The 20703-nt window shown below is 37.0% G+C and overlaps 1 protein-coding gene across 8 annotated transcripts in view; it reads right to left on the reverse strand.

Annotated features, from left to right (window-relative positions):
• Positions 1-20703, reverse strand: part of Tenm3 (teneurin transmembrane protein 3) — a 435030-nt gene that overhangs the window by 232792 nt on the left and 181535 nt on the right. The gene's annotated exons all lie outside the window — the stretch shown is intronic.

Raw genomic sequence — 20703 nt, forward strand, 5'->3', positions numbered from 1 at the left:
CTTTCCCTTCTCGATCCCCATTCACTTCCTAGTCATTGTTCAACTCTCAGTTTAGGTAGCAATTTCTTAAGTAAACCCCAGCTCAGCAGTAGTGACTTCATGTTTATTGGTGTGATCATTTTGTTAAGGTGCCTTGTTAGATTATAAACTCTCTAAGGCATGGAACCTGGTTTGGATTGAATTCTTTTATGTTCTGAGTATTTAGCAAAATGCTTTGTGCCTCTAAAGTACTCCATAAATAACAGTTAATGAAATTCTTTCATTAACTGCACTGTTACTGGTGCATTTTTGGTGAAGTAGATATATTTCTAACACTGAAGTTCACTGGTTCTCATCTTCCAAATATGTCATACACATCTACTTCCCAGAAATATGAACACAAATATGGTCTACAAGTTTATACTGGAATAATTAATTTCTGAATGTAAACATCCAAATATTAGGCACTATCAACATTTTTTTACTCTTGCTCAAAAAGTACAGCCAAGGCTCAAATAATGAAAAACACCTCACTAGGATGCTTAAAAGGAATGGACTCCTGGAAAGTGTGCGAAGTGATTAGAAGACAAGGCCATTGTTCTGCACAGACAAGCACATACACTTTAGTTTGTAGAGATTCTTGGAACACTGAATTGGTGTCGGAGATACTAGATATATTAGAGACTTCCATCATCATCATCATCATCACTACCACCACCACCATCAACACCACTACCACCACAGAGAACAAAATTTTCAGGTCAAAGCTTGAGATGAAGAGGTTGAGAAGGAGTGGAATGGACACTGATTAAACTGTCTTTTGACAGAGAACAGTGCTTCTTCTTTTTTTTTTTTTTTTTAAAGAACTGAGTCGGTCTAAAAGTCTGGTAATTCTCCACTAGTCAGAAAGATAGTATTTTAAAAATAAGTTTCTTCTTCATAGTCTAATAACTTTCTTCATCTGTCAGTAATCATGGTACCCCTGGCTAGTTCTGTCCTTATGATAAGAATAGAAGGATAATAAGGGAAGGGAAAGTTGTGGGGGGAGGGAGGACATATTTAACCAAGGTTGTCAAGCAAGGACAGAGACCTGACTTTTTCTTTTAGTGGGTAACAGGCCATGGATTAAAGTCTGGGAATTTATCATATCCTCAGAAAGGTCACTGTTCAAAAGAACATATAGCCTACCCATAATAGTGTCACACACAGATATCTGTCTATGGATAACCACTAAAAAGAAACTGTATACTTTTCTTGGCAGCCACGACTTGATTCAGTGACCCACTTGTGAGCTGTCATCAGTTACTTAAATTAACTTTAAGTAACTAGTCATATAATTAAACACAGGTGGAAAATGTACAATTACCAGAGATAATTATATTATGCAGTGAGAATATTACAGATAAGGAAATTACTCATAAAGGAAAATAACTGATCAAAGAGTACAAACAAAACCCATGCTTTTTTCATGATGAGAAAGAATGACATTTGCTGTGTGGGTAGGAAAGGTCTATATGTTCAGAGGCGAAGGAATTGGAGAAAGCAAGATGCCTAAGAAAGGTAAATAAATAGTTGACCTATTTAAAGTTGAGACTCTGGCTGAGGAATAGCAGACCTTGAAACAGAGAGATAAGGTCACTGATATATATATTTTCAAAAACAAAAACAGATCTTATGCAGAAGAGAGAGATACTGTGGGTATTTATAAAGTGAGAATTTTATAAAGACTTCAGTTCATGATGAACTAACTGCATGCGATAGTTGTTTTTGAGAAGTGATTTTCAGAAACCACTGATTTATGAAGAGATGTATATACTTTGAATTATGTCAGACTTCCACAGGATGCCAACAGAATACAGAAAAGATAAATCATGAGAAGGGGCTCGATGGATTTAGAAGTCAGACAAGCTATTCTCAGGATATAAACATAGACCTAGTTCCTAACCCTTTACCCAGTCTATATAGCTTTAAGGTGCTTACTTATTCCCCCAGTGAAAAACACAGTTAACTGTGCTTTTTCATCCATATGGACACTTCTTCAAAGTACCTAGCATATCAATATCGTGCCAACTGTCAGGCCTTTAGTGAATGATCACTGAACACAGAAGAAAGCATACAAATAAGAAAAAAAATAGACTTCCTGACGTACAGAGAGAAAAGTATTTAAGATAGTTTAACAAATGAAATATCTAATAATTATATGCTTTAAATCATACTTTCCAATACCAGGAGAAGCAAGAGCTGAAATTTTCAAAACTATGGGGTAAAAAGTAATGGCTTCACAGAAAATTTTCATACAACATATTAGGTTGCATTATAAGAAATAAAGCCTGCAACCACATGCAATGATTAAGAATGTTCAGAGTTCTTCAAAGTCACCGAAAGCATGTAAAGACAGGAGCCTGGATGAAGATGAGAAGCAGTTACTTCTGCTTGGTTATTTATTTATTTATTTACATGCTTATTTATTTATTTACCAGTCAGTATTTTTCTTTTGCTTGGCAGGAGGAAAGAAAAAAGAAGTGTATACTTTGCTTGGTGGTCACGATTTGATCCGTTGACCCATTTGTGAGCTGTCATCAGCTACTAAGGAAACTTATAAGAGTTCTAAGTGGACCTTCAGTGAAGCTAAGATGCATGGCAAGCCTACTGCAGCTATTTTACTCAGGTGCCCAGTAGGGGCATTAAGTGTGACAATCCTTTTCAATGGTTTTCCAGCCTTACAGTTGGATTGACAGCAGAAAGACTTGAGAAGCTATTTGGATGTTAATTTTATAAGACTGGCTTACAAACTTCAACCCATTTTCCCTAGACATTGGCAGCTGACACTTGTTGCACCAAAACAGTTACAAGTTCCAAAGTTGTAATGGAAAGACTTGCTGTAAATCAGAACACAAAAGTAGCAGCAATAAAAATATAGGTAATGTTTAGTTCTAGAGTCAATTAAAATACATCAGTCCTTATTTATAATCTCCACACTTTGGTGTTACAAATAGGAGGATCATGAATTAGAGGGTAAGGTAGGCTCCATGGCATAACTCTATCACGGCCTCCCCTCCTACCGAAAATGAACAAACTGGGAGCTAGTAATCCTAGCTACTCAGAAGGCTGAGATCTGAGGATTAGGGCTAGAAGTCGATCCTGGAAGTCTATGAGTGTGGCTCAAGTGGTAGAGTGCCAGCTTTTAGCAGAAAATAACTAATGGAGAACACTTAGGCCCTCAGTTTAAGCCCCAGTACTGATACAAACAAATACATTATATTTGTAGATATATACATACAGTCTCTCTAAATGGTGTATATATAGTTTGTATGCTATCCATTATTTGTTTTTTTATAATCTTATATATGTTATTATATTATACTATATCAGCATTGGCTCAATGTCCATTTGAAGTTTATAAGTATTGGACAGAACTCTTCATTAATATGAAGTCAATGTGCAATTTATAAAAAATGACAACAGTGAATACTTATATAGGGACTGCTGTGTATCAGTTACTATTCCAAGTATTTCACATATATTTACAAACTTTTACTCATGTAATGCTCACATGAGTTCTGAGGTAGGTACTATTACTAGTATTATCATATTATAATATGGATCATAATTCATCATGATTTAAAACATGCCTTTCAAATTTCTCACGAAGATTGTAAAAATTTGTAATCATAAATTTCTAATCTATATATATGAAGACACATTTGCCAAAAACAAAAATAAAAACAGCAAGAAGAAAGAACAATTATTTGGGAGATGGTTGAAACAGTACTCTTTGACCTAATTTCTGTCCTAAGAGGTACTTTGTCTTTGCTATACAATGAAGAACACACCATTACAAACAGCTCATTTTTGTAAACAGAAATATCAAAAAGAATTTTAGGACAAATATAAAAATCCACCAAAGTATATACATGAGTGTTTGATTATGAAAATAATTATTTCCATTGAGATTTTATTTCCCACTAGAAAGATGAAAGCTTTTCTATTTGAAACTACAAGATTTCCTGAAGCACTACTAATAATCTATAGCAAATTTACAGCTTGGTTGCTAGATTCCCATTATGCACAGTATCTTATACTAAAAGCTGACTCTCTGCATTGAGCTAATTTGAGGGAAAGGAAGTAAGTTACCATACCCTAACAATCTGGATGCTGTTGATTTATAGTAAAATAGAAATCCAGAAGATCTTAGGTTGCCTGGACAAGCAAATCACATGAACTATGCAATATATGGGGGAAAAAACTGTTTTTATTATCTAGCCCATGTGTAAGAATATAACTGAATTATTGGTTGGCCCCAATTTTATTTTAATTAACTGATTACAATTAGAAAACATAATCCAGTCTCACTTTCCAACCATAACTTTCTCAGTACCTCTCATGGTTTTTTGTTGCATTTAGAACAAAATTTGACCTTTATATAATGCTCTATCCCAAGGGCAACCATACAATTTGCTCTCATGTGGAAGACATTTGAGAGTGCTGTTATCCTACAGAATCAGGACACTGTCCTGGAAAAGCTCGCATGCAGGCTTTCCTCTGTTTTCAATGTTATATAGCACTTGCCCCCTCCAAGGTGTTCTGCTTACTCTAAGCTGTTACTGTTCCTCTCCTGCCTTCTTCCACTTAAATAGAACCCATTTGCAATACCATTCTCATGCAAGGAAATAAGATTTCAATTGAATAGTTGACTCCCTATATAATCCTAAACGTGCTGTTCAATCTGTTGGTGAATTTGTGTTCTAGAGTTCTGTAGAATTGAATTCTGTCTTCACCACTTATATTCTTTGTATTCCTGTATAGCTGCTGAATATTTTTCACCAAAGGATCTTCATCTATAAAATGGGGAAGATACTAGCACCTCCCTTTTGAGGAGGGATATATAAAATGACAAATGCCAATAACCAAATGTTCACTATCTCCATAAATTACACTCTCCTTCTAATTAAGTTTGAAATTACTCAGCAATTTCAAACTATGGCATATGTCTGATGGGATGACTCCCTTCTTATTCAGGTTTGCATTCTGCTTTGCACATAAAATTACCACCAAAAACTTATGATTATCATTAGCTCTCTACTCTCCATCCTATCTCTAAACTTTGTGCCTTTCTGTCATCCTCTCTGATTGAAATGTTACGTTTTCTTCTGTGCCTTCTATTTATCTACTGAGAGCCTTAACTTCATCTGCTGATGGTGAATTTCCCAGAGTCCACCCTCCAGGCCCCCCACCCCAAGCTGGGTTAGGTCTCCATCTCTGACTTCCCTAAATAGCTGGGCATGTTCCTTCCTGTTACAGCCATTTTATAAATGCAACAGTATTATCCAATGATGACATCATTAATCATCTCCCCAAGCAGACTTCAAGTTCTTTACTTTTTATTCATCATTTTATTCGTAGAGTACACCACATGGAGCTCTCTTGGTAAGCATCTATTGAATAACTGCCTGAGCCAGTAAACATTAGTTTTATAACACTTGAAGCACTTGACATAACATTACACAGAATAGTACACTGAATACTCAGTAAATACTCAGTGGTTTATAGATACACAGATTAGAGCATATCAATGAAAAGGGCTACTTTCTATGTTTTAAAACATGACTACTTGAGAAACCAAACATTCTTCCCAAGTGAGTGACAAAGATTTTTCCCAGGCTATCTAGGAAAATATTGGAATTACAGAAGCAGTTTTAAAAACAGATTACAAACCTCTATTTACAAGAAAGTGAGGGTCACTCTTGAATAATTAAAAGCTATATTAGAATTAGCAGTAAAAGCATAGCCACAGGAGGACTGATAATGTACTTTATATAAGAAGGCAAGATTCCTTCCCCCACACAAGTTTACCTGCCTGTAATGCCCGGAGACATAATTCTCTTCAGTGCTCAGCACTTAGGGAGCCCTAGTACTCAGCTCATAATCAGAGGATCATTTCTAGCCTCAAAAAACAATGCCCTTCTTCTGCAATGAGTAGGATGCTTTCATTATCCCCACTGGATTTAACTTTTGTGTTACATAATGAGCACAAATACCTTAAATCCCCTTAAAGACTTGTGAGTGAACCCAGCATTGAGCTTAAAAGATCCATTAAAAATAAATAGCCATAGCCAATATTTCTTTTTTTTAAGAAAATGACAATTATAAGAGGGGAAACATTTAATATAATGAGACTGCTCTGACAGTAAGAAGGTGGTAAACTGCTCAGCCTGTTGGTGCATTATTAACTCTTCCTGGTCACTTGGGTAACATTTTGAGTACTGTACTAAAAGAGGTAATTTACTAAATGGTACCCTAATGACCAGAAAGAGTTAATGTGGTAATCAAAAATGAGCAATTTACTTCTCATCAACTAATCAGGCTCAGTAAAATTTTTTTTATTAAAATGCCTCTGATACTGTTCAACTGAAATTTTAATTGAAAAACTGAAAGCCATTTAGCTGAAAATACGGTAGGGTGGATATTACAACCGATTAATCCAAGAAAACTAATGGCATGTCTAACCCCAAACAGACAACAATAAAACAGCAATTAGTCCTGCAACTGCTACACCAATACCAATGCCAGACACTATTTTTTGAATGCTTACTATGCACTAGTTAGAAGTTGGGTTTGTGTGTGTGTTTGGATGTGTGTGTGTGTGTGTGTGTGAGAGAGAGAGAGAGAGAGGGGGGGGAGGGAGGAAGGGAGGGAGGGAGAGACAGAGACAGAGACAGAGAGACAGAGAGAGACAGAGAGAGGGGGGAAGGAGGGGGATACAGGCAGGCAGATACACAGATGTGGAAAATAACTGCATCGTCCAAATGGTAGGTTTTCATGATCAGAAATGAAGGCAGGGAAAGGTAATGCATAGCTGGCTGTTGCTAGAAGTCAGGTTTGTCAATGCCACAATCATAATGATTTTATATATGCTACACTGCTTCTCAAAAAGCAGAGAAAAAATGTTTACCTTACTAGCTATCCAAATGATGTGGAGTATGCTAACAACTGTTTATTCGTCAAATGCCTATTTCGGAGGAATTCTGATTTAATCTTGATATCAAAAATACACGTGTGTGTGTGTGTGTATATGTGTGTGTGTGCGCGCGTGCACGTGCATGTGCATAGCTTTGGCCTGTATAGAAAATGAGTTAATATTGCATGGCCCAAGATGGCATAAGTGGCCTGCCTGCAAGGTTGCCCTGGGCTGGCAGCTGGGAACCCAGATTTAGGAGAGCTGACATCATTCTGAGACTAATAAAGATGGCAGCTTACCCTATTTACACTGTCTATACAAAGTGGGTGTTTTCTGCTGAACCTGATGGCCTTCTGTGGATCTGGAATTTTGGTAGTGTGCTAGGCGGACAGTGTCTACATCTCAACCCCTAGTAGAAGGCTGGGTGCTGAGGTTCTAATGCGAACAGTTCTTCGCATGTGTTGCCCTAACTCGTCGTTGTGGGGATTAAGCATGTCTCATACCACTCCACTAGGAAACGGGCCTTGGAAGCTTGTGTTGATTTTTTTCTGGACTTCATCCTGAGCGTCTTTTCCCTTTGCTCATTTTGTTTTGGATCTTCTCCATGTAACAAACTTAAGCAGTGGGTATGATTACATACCGAATCCTGGGAGGTCTCCTAGCAGATTGTTTGAATCTCAGGGTAGTCTTAGGCCCACTAAAGGGAACTGTACTGTTTGTTTATGATCACTGTGAACATCATAAATTACTACCACCATTTTTTATGAAGGCTTTTTATCAAGTTGAGCCAAGATTGGTAGAATACTCAGCGCAGGAGTTATTTTGTGCCTCTGTTACTGTTTTTTGTTTTCTTTCAGATCCAATATTTGAAAGCTTAAAAAAAACCCTTAAGTTGACAGGCATTTAGCTAAATGCTTTGTGCTTCTAAGGTACAGTTACAGTTAATGAAATTCTTTCATCAGGCTCATGCCTGTAATCCTAGCTATTCAGGAGGCTGAGATCAGAGGATCATGGTTCAAAGCCATCCTGGGTATTAAAGTCTTATCTCCAACTGACCACTAGAAAACTGGAAGTGGTGCTGTGGCTCAAGGGGTAGCCTTGAGCTGAACAGCTCAGGTACAATGCTCAGGCCCAGAGGTCATGCCCCATGAAGTCTGAGGGTGGGGAACTTAAGTTATTTAGAATCACAAAAATAGCTATATCTCCATCGCATATCTTGGAAAGCACTGAATACAAGTAAGTAGTCTCTAATCATTTTATTTTAAACACGGAATACATCATCGAAATGATCTTTTTCAGTGTAATAGCTAATTTCTAAGTTCACTTTAGGGTCCTTCAACCTTCCTACATGCATTTCCATCTCTCCCAATTCCTTTTATGTTCAATTATGGCCCTAACACCTCATACATGAAAGTACAGGGACTAATTATAGAAATAGAAGTTGGAGAACTAAGCAGTCAAGTTGACTTCCAGCTGCAAGCACAGCGATCAAAATGCTTGGTTTCTGAAGCTAAACACTGATTCAGAAGTGTATCAGGGGGTACTAAGCAAAGACAGTCCAGGATAAATGAACACTAGACTTCCAGAAGAAAGTACAACCATTTAAGGGATTGAAATGAACAATACTGAGTGAGACACACTGGGAAAAACTTAGCTTAAAGCTATAATAAAGACACATTGAGGTATTAATAAGTAGAATCTACATTGCCCTTAGCTTCTGCATTAAGATCTTCACTGATAAACAGTAATTGTCCTGACCACATAAACCAACATAGTATTTTTTTCTTCAGAGTCATTTTGTTTCCTTCAGAAGTTTTTGATTTCATGCAAATGCTTATAGCATTTCTATAATTTCCTTTACTGAAACAACTCAAGGAGTAAACACCGGAAAAACCTTGAGCCACAGAAAATGTGATTTTAAATGGTTAGTAAAACATTTTTTTCTCTTTTTTTTTCCTTTTTTGTTTTTTATTGTAGTAAAACATTTTTTAAGTCTTGCCAAATTACTGATATTTATGTTTAATGCAGAAATAAAAATAGTAGGTTTTAATTATTACCTTAATTCATGTGGAAAAATATAGGTTTACAGAGGCAAAATAATCTATGAAATTCACACAATCATTATATTTCCCCTATATGTTATCTTGGATTATGTTAATCATTAATTTAAATACTTCTTATATGGGATACACTGCCACATTAAATGTGCAGTTTTATTCTAAATCAATAAGCAATAGTTGCCTTAGTCTATTTTCTTTGGCTTTAGGAATACAAACAAAACCTTTAAGCATTTATGATTCACTTAACATCTAAGGAGTCTTCTAAATCACTTTGATCATTTTTAATTAGGCACAATATCATGGTGACAACCATGACATAATTTATTCTTCTACCTGGCAGAAAGCATGCTTCTTCTGACATCAATTAAAAGAATACATCCCAGTTTCAATAAATTGAAACAAACCAAATGTAAGAATTTTTTTAAAGTAAGAGGAAACAAGTAATGAGTAACAAAAAATAAGCATGACAGGCTCTATTTCCTCACTTTTTATTCTACTGTATTATCTCCTTTGACTGCTAACTACTTTTGTACTTCTTTAATTAAAATACTTGCTTTCAAATCTAACTCTACAGACAAAATATTATATCCATAAAGAAAAGCAATTTCATTTGCTGAAACTTCTTACGTGTTATTTTTAATGATTTTTTGTTATTATTGTAAAGGTGATATATAAAGGGGTTATAGTTATATAAGTCGAATAAAGAGCATATTTCTTTTTGAATGTCATCCCTTAGGCCTCAAAATTAGGACCTCAAAAAACTTTGAAGGCAAAGAGGAGTGACTACTTTAAAAATATATAAGAAATAGCAGTTATTTTTTGAAAGTATAGAGAAGATAAAGTATGGTGTATTGGAAGGAGTCCATCTTTGACATTAGACAGCCTATGAATTCTGGTTTTTGGCAACTAATATTGTATAACTTCCAGCAAATCACCTAACCCTTCTAAACCTGCAATCCCAATCTGTAAAGCTTGACATCATAATACAAATCTAATAGCAAGGTTGTGAGGATTAAATTTACATCAGGAACCAGTAGCTACTATAATTCTGCTTTGAAAAATCACAAGACACTGTGTTGGAAATGAACTTTACAAATTTGCCAGGGGAGGGAAATTGGGAAGGTAAGAATAGTGGGAGAAAATAAGGGAGAGGGCAAATATATTTGACAAGAACTGTACTCACTTCCTTACGTAACTGTAAATTCTGTACATTACCTTTACAATAATAAATAAACAAAAATTAAAAAATCACATGTGCTTTGTAAAGTAACTATTATCCATTTCTTTTTAAAGTTCTGTAGCTATCGATTTGTTCTTTCACATGTGCTTTGTAAAGTAACTATTATCCATTTCTTTTTAAAGTTCTGTAGCTATCAATTTGTTCTTTACTCAAATAAGTGGAAAGTAGGGTAGTAGAAAGTACCACTCGATTCCAGCAGATATCAATACTACATTCATGAGTACTGGGGATTCTCTATCAGAAACGTGAAAGTTCATATGCTGGTGAATCTTCATTTATTCAAATGTAATCTACTTGTCTGATCACAAGAGCAATAGAATTGGTTTGATCTAAATCTGGCCTTACAGGTTTTGCTTCTCAAGAGGTTCATTAGAATGCAGGTATATTAAAGCTATTGCTCTGAATGAGCTAGAAGGCGTTATCTGGGTTCTCACTGCAAAATTTTAACACATCATTTGAAATAATAATGTATTCAAGTATTTGGAGAAAATAAATCTACCTAACTTGAGATTTGCCTTTTTATTGGGGGTATAGTCTTACTGTTTTCCAAATAAATCTAAGTAACGATTGCCTCTTAATAAACACTAAAAGGGAAGTGATGGCTGACAAAGGTCATGGAAAGAAAGGAGATGAAAGGTACTGAATGAGCTATGGTTAGAATGTTAGGTTTTCCAGCTCTTTTTCTCTATGGAAAATTCTTTCTTTGGAACTGCTTTTGTTTCCTTGTAGGGCGTTATGAGGAAGAAACATTCAATACTACACTTCAATCATCTGACAAAGCACTAAAACAAAATGCCTCATTTTTTTTCTGTTCAGTTACTCAACTTTTCTTTCACAATAAGGGTTACTTTTGTGACCATATATTAATTATACAAAATAATGGGTTTTGTGACATCTTCATTACAAGAATTTTTTCTAAGTAAGAATAATAAGAGGATGGGTTCAAATCCAGTCCCTTTCAAATCAAGTAAGTGTAAGTGATAGAGAAGCAGAAAGCTTTCAACACCAAACAAAGAACAATAAAGGCATGGGCCCTGAGTTCAAACTCTGGTACTCACAATAAATAAATACATAAATGTATAAATATGTAAATACATACCAATAAAAATTATCATTTAATACAGAATAAACTGAAAGTGTTGAAATTTAAGAAAAAACTACAGAGATAGCAACATGATACTTCATCAAGATATTAAAAACAAAGTTACTGTATTCTAAATAAAACAAAATGAATGCATACATTTTAAAACTTTACTAGATTACATTAAAAATTCACATAATATGAGATAAACATTTTATGTTAGATTAGAAAACAGTGATGATGATGCTTTTCATTTCAAGCTCATTTTGTATTACTACCCCCTATTTGCTACCCAACCTGTAGGTCTTGGCAGTGGTACTTGTCTCTCTGCTGGAGATTCTAGCCTTCAGTAGCCAACCTGTGGTGACAGTTATTTCTTAATTAAAACTCTACATGCAAATAGAGCGAGTATGAAAATGAATTGTTGAAAAACACATAGCAAGAATGCTAACTTCTAACAGCCCAATCCTTTTCATCTAATGCTCAAATACCAAAGATAACCATTAAATTCAATGTGAAACTTCCCCTCAGGAAAAATCTGCGTAACTGGTTTGTTCTCCATATATTAAATGACAGGACAGTATAGATTTTCCTGTCATCATGTCATTTTTCTGAAGAATGTAGAGTTGTGTTTCCTTGCAAGAGATAACACTTTGAAATACATGAAACTATTGCCCAGAGTGCCTGATACTTCATTTCATAACTGATGATGACCTACTTAACCTTGATTTGTGAGATTCACTTTCTGAGTTTTCCATCCTTCAGGTGCTAATGAACTATCATTACATGTCTCACAAAAATCTGAAACAGACAAATGGAAGGCACCTTTAGCAGGCTCTGTACAAAGTTATTATTTATGTACAGGAGTGGCTCATCCTATTGACACAGATTTGAACTTAGAGATTTTTCTATTATTCCCAAGAAAGCTAAGAGCAAAAAAAAAAATTCTATAAAGCTGCAACAGCAAGGGAATTCACCTGGTTATCAATTACCATTAGAAAAATAATTAGAACTATGGCCCATGAGGGAAGGAAAAGAGCTGATGTGTGAATTTCATGGTACTATAATTATTTTTCTTTTAAGCCATTTTGTTATAAAAATAATAAATCACATACCCTCTAGAAGACACAAGCCTATATTAACTTGTCCAAAACTGATTCATAAAGAGGGAAATTCACTTCTGGGGGAAAAAGTTTGTATTTATTTGGAAATGCCAACATCTGTTGTGTAATAAAAAGCAGCAACATGCTGGCATGCTGGCTCACTCCCTTCACAGAAATAATTTAATGCAAGTTTTTTATTTTGTATTTGGTTTTTCTAAAAAGCTACTATGTGAAAATAAGTTACTCTCAGCTAAACTCAGAAATAGTCAAACATAGCCATATATTCCTAAATCAAACCAGTATGTAATATCTTAATTTGTAAGATACTTTTTAATAAAATCTGTGGTGTTTTATACACCAAATATTCAAATAAGAGGTATTGTGGAAGAAATAAACTTGCTCTTTACAGACTAGGTTTCTCTTCTTCCTCTTCTTCTCTTCTGGTAGTACTATGACTTGAATTGGGGACCTGGCATTATTTCTTCAGGTTTTCCACACAAGGTTTGTACTCTGTCACTTGAACCACGTCACCACGTATAGGCTTTTCATGGTTAACTGGAGAGAGTCTGACAGACTTCTCTGCCTGTGTTGGCTTTAACTGTGATCCTCAGATCTCAGGATGACAGGTATGAGCTACCTGATTTTTTTGTTTGTTTGTTTGTTTTTGCCAGTCTCAGTTCTTGAACTCAGGGCCTGGGCAATTTCCCTGAGCTACTTTTGCTCAAGGCTAGCCATAGCACCACTCCCCACTTTTTCTCGAATCCAGAGATTTGTGCAGGGTAGGCAAGCATTCCACCACTAGGCCACACTCTTAGCCCCTTCCTTAAATTCATTTTAAGACTGTTGTTAGAATATGGAAATAGAAGTGACTTTTGTATACTGGTCTTATATTTTTTGCCCTTCTTAACTTATTAATTCTAGAGATTGCTAAAAGGTGTCCTAGGATTTTCTGTACTTCAGATGATCATGTAGTATGCACACAGAGACAGTTTTAGTTTCTTTCTTACCGTGGTGTACCTTTCATTTCTTTTCCTTGCAAGCTTCATTTTAAAAGAATTATCTCTAAGGCACGTGTTTGCTTAGTTCTCTATATGTCTCATAGTAACAGCCCACACAGAGTATCTCCAGCATCACCTGAATTTCTTGACTGTATCTCAGAAAAAAATTTATAGTCATTTCTATAAATGTTAGTGACTAGAAATTCTAAAATACACATTTTCCCTCTTCACATAAAACTGATAAAAATGTAAAATTTCAGGACCTACTGAGTTCTTTTTTTGCCTGATTATTATTTACCATGGAATACTATGAGTATGAATCATCAATTAATTTTCTTGTAAAGATTTCTGAGAAATATCATGGCATAGTATGCTATGGAGGCTGATTTAGAATCAGACACAGAATTGGATTTTACCTCTGAACTCCTTCATTTAGAAATGCAACATTTCAGGTGAACATTTGAAGTTCCCCTGGGGTTTCTCTCTCTTGTTCCTAACATGCTTTTTGATGTATTGCTGTGAACTGTAAAATGGAAAGAAAACTTTACAACTCAAAAACATAATGGGTGGGGCCAGGAGTTTGGCCTAGTGGTTAAAGTGCTTGCCTAGCATGCATGAAGACCCAGGTTCAATTCCTTGGTACCACATGCAGAAAAAAGCTGGAAGTGGTGCTGTGGCTCAAGTGGTAAAGCTCTAGCCTTGAGAAAGTCCAAGGACAGTGCTCTGGCCCTGAGCTCAAGCCCAGGACTGGCAAAAACAAAACACAACAAAACAAAAAAACCATAATGGGTAAGAAAATTAACATGAGGGAAATGAAAATATGAATAATATTCCATGTTACTATATATCCTGAAATTTCAGGATAGTGCAGTGGTAGTTCAGAATTCTCTCTGTTGTGCCCAGAGGAGGGGTCCCCCAAAGAAGACCACCGAGATCGAGGTGTCCGAAATGCAACAGCAAGGATTTATTGCGGGATACAAGGCAGGCAGGGAACTCTTCCGCAGGCACTAGGCAGCGAGGCTGGGAGGAGTCATTATGCCAGGCCCAGTGGTTCATGCCTGTAATCCTAGCTGCTCGAGGCTGAAAGCTGAGGATCACTGTTCAAAGTCAGCTTGGGCACTGAAGAATGTGAGAGTCTTATCTTCAATTAATCTCTAGAAAATGGGAAGCGAGGCTGTGGCTCAAGGGGTAGGGCAGTAGCCTTGAGCTGAAGAGATCAGTGACAGCTCCCAGGCCCAGAGTTCAGTTCCCGCAATCGACAAAAAAAAAAAAAAAAAAAAAAATAAATAAAAAGCATGAAGTTAATTTAAATAATACATTTAAGCTAATGAATGTATCCAAATTATATTTTATAAGGTTTTGGAGGGTCACTAAAATATTCAAAACTCAGTGTTCATTTGGCTTAGCTCAACTCAGCCAAGCTTCATTTTGAGAGTTGACCACGATGGGTGGCTAAGTGTTTCCATGCTGGGCAGTGCAACTGAAAGACAGGGAAGGGATTTAGACTAAGTTTCAGAGGCTTCCTAAGTCTTAGACTTCTCATAAAACCTACCATGAGAATTAGAGAAAACTTAACTATGGCTATGAAACTCCTTTGTCTTTTCAGACAACGTTAGATTCTGGCTTATTCAAGATGACACAAATACTTATTGTTACATAATGTCACACAATGACTATTTCAAGGGAGGGTCATGAAAACGGATGAATACTGATAGGCATCCTGGGATTCTGTCTCTCACAGCCACCTTCTAGTACACGCAACCGTGTTTCCTGGTAAGTATAGTGTTTTCAGAGTCTAGCTGATTCAAATAAAATTTCCAAAGTCTTTCCTTTTTTATGAGGCATGAGGAAATAGTAGTTAACTTCCTCCCTCACCCACTTTCTTTTTCTTTGGACCTAGGCCTATGCACATAAAGGTGGTGTTCCCTAAGTCTTCAGAATAAAAAGGAATAAGAGAAAATGATGTCCAGGTAAGGAATTCAGGATCTGAGACTTCTTCATCACATTGTGTTGTATGTGGACACAGCAGAGGAAACCATTGGGATGCATGTGGAGAGGATTATTTGTATTTGTTTCTATGATAGATTTTCAAATTTGTTCCATGTGCATTGAAAGATTTTAATTTTCAGCGTACTGTGAATATTTGCAACACATACTTTGACCTAATTAAAGAAAAATGTTTAGGTATTCAAAGGACCTATAAATACTGGCTAAACTCCAATTTGTTTTCCTAGATCTGTATTATGTGGTATATTAGTTTATTATGCTATGGTGAACTTTATTGGTTTTGTTTGTTTGTTTATTTTAACATAGAGACCACAGAAAGGGTATGCTTCTGTTGAATTATAATGCTAGTAAGAAAAACTCTCTGGCCAGGTGCTGGTGGCTCACACCTGTAATCCTAGCTACTCAGGAGGCTGGGGTCTAAAAATCAGAGTTCAAAACTAACCCCAGCAGAAAAGTCCCCTGAGAGTCTTATCTCCAATTATCCACTCAAGACTGGAAGTGGCTCAAGTGGTACAGTGCTAGCCTTAACCACAGAAAGGTTCAGGGAAAGCATCCAGGCCCTGAGTTCAAACCCTACAATCAACCACCACACACACACACACACACACACACACACACACACACACACACACACACACACACAAAGAGAAATTGTGAGACACACAAAAAAAACAGAAATTGTGAGATTCTGAGATTTCCAATAATCATAATATTTGGCAAACTTTTCTCTGGGTTTTAAGTTATGTTTCAGCCCCCAAATGTAGGTCCAACTTGAGTGTTCCCATATTTTTCTTGGCTGGACATGGAAATATCTGTGCTTTTAGTTGCAAGGTATAAATGATGGGAACAGGTCTTTAAAAATACAGAGGCTAGCTGGGTGCAGTCGCTCTAGGAAGTAACCCTAGCTACAAAGGATGCTGAGATCTGAGGATTAGAGTCAAAGCCAGCCTCCCCCCTCCCCATCCCCCCCCCCCCGAAAAGGATCTGAGACTCTTATCTACAATTAACCACTAGAAAATGGGAAGTGGGAAGTGGGGCTTGGCTCAAGGGTATGGTGCTAGCCTTAAGCTGAAGCACTCAGGGACAATGCCCAGGCCCATGGGTAGGGCAGTTGTCTTGAGCTGAAGAGCTCAGGGACTGCACCCAGGCTTTCTCAAGCCCCAAGACTCACAAACAAACAAACAAAGCCCAGAGGCTTTAATCAAGTCTGAGTATTGTAGTAAACAACTGTAATCCCTCTAGAAGGGGAAGCATAAAAACTGTAAATTCAGGGTCAGCCTGGGTTAGTTACATAGCAATATCCTATCATACAGTAACCACCAAAATGAAGAAGGTGGGTGTGGTATAGCACTCTCAATCTTAACTCTTGGAAGGTTAACACAGGAGGATTTATAGTAAGAGGTTAGCTTGAGATAAACAATAAGATCCTTCCTGTCTTTAAAAACAAAACCCCAAACTAACCAAACAAAAATCTCCAAAACGTGGAAAAGTTTATATATAACGTTCTAATTTAAAACTTTCAAACCAGTATTAGACTTTTACTGTAATACAGTCACAAACCTACTGAATTTTAAGTAATTGTAATTTATTCTACTTCTCCTAGGTAACTGATTCTAAATTATCTAAAACATATGCTAAAAATACATATTTGAGAAAGTCTACTAAACTTTAAAATCATATGCTTAACAAAGTTCACATTCATTAAGGCTCTTTGACCTAATTTATGTTTCAGAAATGATATATATATGCATACATGATGTATCTATTTCTATATTCAGTATATTCATATACATACTAACTCAATGAGACGACTTTTCATCATTCTACATCTACAACCATAGCCGTTATGATTCTTGCTATTATATTATCTGTGTTTATTGTAGGTTAACTTAAATGCCGATGATCTTTGATTTTCCCTGCTATTTTGTTGGTTGTTGTCATTGATTTTCTCATAAATTCTCTGAATTCCCTCTTCCAAGCAATTATTCAGTCCTGTAACACAGAATTCCTGGCCAAATAAACCAGAGATTCCAAAGATTTCACTAGATTCATTTTCTGCCTCAGTTACAGTCATTACCTCCTTAGAGGTGAAACCTTTTAGGACCACACAGTGAAGAAGTAGTCATCCTTCTCGGCTTCTCTTTCTTTGCCTCCCATTCATTTTCTCAACCCTGCCCTCCTTGGAAGAAAACAGAAACTTTCTTCCCACCAATGGCAACCCCACCAATGAAAAATAGTCTTGCTCTTCTTTTGTTGTTGTTGTTGTTGTTATCGGTCACGGGACTTGAACTCTGGGTCTGGGCGTTGTCCCTGAGCTCTTCAGCTCAAGGCTACTGCCTACCCCTTGAGCCACAGAACCACTTCTGGTTTTCTGGTGGTTAATTAGAGATAAGAGTCACAGGGACTTTAGTGCCTGGGTTGGCTTGGCACCGTGATCCTCAGATCTCAGCCTTCTGTGTAGCTAGGATTACTGACATGAGCCACTGCGCCTGGCTCAGTCTTGCTACTCTACATTATTTTGCATTGTTGCTGCCATTCACCACTGCTGCTGACTATATGCCCTCACCCCCATAGGAAGAGTTCTTTCTTGTTTTTTCAATGCTACTATTAAAGATTTACCGCCCATTCTCCCTCTAGTAATCTGCAGAGCTAACATCTGGGAACTTTCCTTGCTTATCAACTTGTCCTTATAAAAAAGTCTCATCATTTATCAGGTTACAAATTTCCACATTCACTACATTTTGGAAATCATACTCAACTTGGTGTAAATGGTTATTGTTTAGGAGTCCTTCACAAGACCTGAAGGCTTAAGGGAAACTGCCCTCATTCTATGACACAAATATTTTGTGCTCATCTGTCATCAATTATGGTGTTAAAACTTAAATTCAATTGCTGCAATTAAAAAACAATTTTAAACCTCAAAAAGTCTCATAGAGCTTTAACTAACATCAGTATATTTATGGCATATTTATGTCCTTAAATCTCTTCAAGTTTGAGAGTTAAAAAATATTCCTTTTCACCTTGTTATGTGATATATTTTATATGTGCTTAATTGGTTATTTGAAATTGGATAGGGAAGGGGGAAATCAAGATAAGCAGGGGGAGGGTGGGAGGGAAATGGGGACCATGTCATGAGAAAGGGTATCAACGTTTGTGAAGTTATGCACCTTCTATCTGGTGAATATAATGTAACCCTTCTAGTAATCACAATAAAGAATTATTTAAAAAATATCCCTGACCACTCTTTTCCAAAGAGTGGATTGTGATCTTTCAGAAGCTCACGGATTCATTTTAGTGGTTTAAACCACACATTAATAAATAGAAGATATTATCAGAGAGCATCACATATGGAAAAGAGTATTATTTTATGTAACATAAAATAGGTATAGGTTTTGTATGAGTCTACTTGTCGTTACTGTAAGAAAATTCTTGAAGCAGGATACTTGTGAACAAAGGAGGTGCATTTAGTTCACAGACTTTAGGGGATGCAATTCCCTGGTCTGGCAATCCCATGGGTCTGGTCTTTGGTAGTGGATGTGGGACAGGTAAAGGATACTGCCAGGCGGCCAATTGGAAGTTAGGTTCAGATGTTTTAATAACTAGTTCTTCAGTAAACTACCTCAGGATCTTCACATTTTTGGTTTATGGTGCCTGTCCTAGGACTTGAACTCAGGTCCTGGGCTCTCTATCTGTACTTTCTTGCTCAAGGCTAGCACTCCATCATTTGAGCCACAGTTCCACTGCGACTCTGATCTTTTGTGCCTGGGCTGGCTTTGAATCATGATTGTCAGATCACAGCCTCCCAAGTAGCTAGGAATACAGGTCTGGACTGCTAATGCCTGGCCTCAAAGTCTTTAATCTTTGGAAGAGCACTGTTTCCAGTGATCTAAGGGTCTCTTTCTAGGTCCCACCATGTAAAGTCTCCATATCACCAAACAGAGGATGCCAATCCACAAAACATTAGGAAATAAACTACATCAAGACTGTATTTATTACTGTGTATGACAGTCATAAAAGTTTCAAAACCCACTGCTCTTGGGAGCTGCCCACTAGCTATTTCCACACAGGTATCAGTTAGGCATCTAACCTGTAAAACTTCATTATTTCTCCTCTCAAATCCTCTTCTTGCTAGCATATTATTTCTCTGAGTTAGTGTTCTCAGGATGAAAATATGCCAGAAATCATCACCTTCACCCATTTTCTGCACTATGAAAACCTGCAATTTTAACTACTAACCATCTCTCAATCATCTTCTTCATTCCACTTTTCTCTGCTTTCATGTCGGTCCATAATAAATAGTCTGAAAATACAGTGTGCAAATTGGAAACCTGAGGTATACTGCAGCCAACAGATTAACAGATGACTGCTATTGGAAAGAAGGTTTATTGCTAACAGTTCCCAGGGAAAGGAGGGTGTTGTATCACACAAGGATACAGACACTCGTGGGGTAGGTCAGGAGTAGAGGGAGCAAGGGCACACTGCGAGCAAGAGGCTTTCTTGTGGTTTCCATGGCAAAGAATGGGCAAGGCAGGCGAACAGGGTTAGGTCTGGCTCATTTGCATACTTTCAGTGGCCTCTAGGGCAGGGGAACTGTCTCTGGCCATCTGGCACTGGGCCTGGAGGTGATGACAGGCAGGTGGATAATGGGCCAATGTGAAAATCCAATAAAGAAGATAGCTAGGTGTAGGTTCTGGATTGGCTGGTTAGCATCAGAACTGTGCACTCATGGGAGAGTTTATCATCTCTAAGAATTATCTAACAGTAGGAGGGGAGTCCCTCCAGGGAGGTATGGCCTCTTAGGTCACTGTAATACAATACAGAAAATGAAAGACATGGCGCTACACATCTGTCATCTGAAGTACTATAAAAACATCCTAAACCATCTCCCTACAACTGTACCTTCTTAGAACAAATTATGTTTCTAAAGTGCAGATCTAATCACAGATCAATGTAACAATCTTGAGCAATTCCCCCCTCATATCTATAAAATAAAATCCCACATGATTTTTTCCCAGATCCTATATTCTACGTTCTTTGCCAAACAGAGAAGAAAATATTAGTTCTACAATTGAGCTGTACATGGCGGCACATGCCTGAAATTCCTTACTCAGGAGGTAGAAGGAGGAGGATCATATGTGTGAAGATAGCGTGGCCAAACTTAATGAGACAAAAATAGCTAAGAGTGTGGTTAAGCAGTAGAGCTTGCCCAGCATTTGTAAGGACCTGGGATTTTTTTTTTTTGCCAGTCCTGCATCTTGAACTCAGGGCCTGAGCACT

Source organism: Megascapheus bottae, chromosome 20, assembly GCF_031878675.1.
Source record: "Megascapheus bottae isolate mThoBot1 chromosome 20, mThoBot2.hap1, whole genome shotgun sequence".
Taxonomy (NCBI): Eukaryota; Metazoa; Chordata; class Mammalia; order Rodentia; family Geomyidae; genus Megascapheus; species Megascapheus bottae.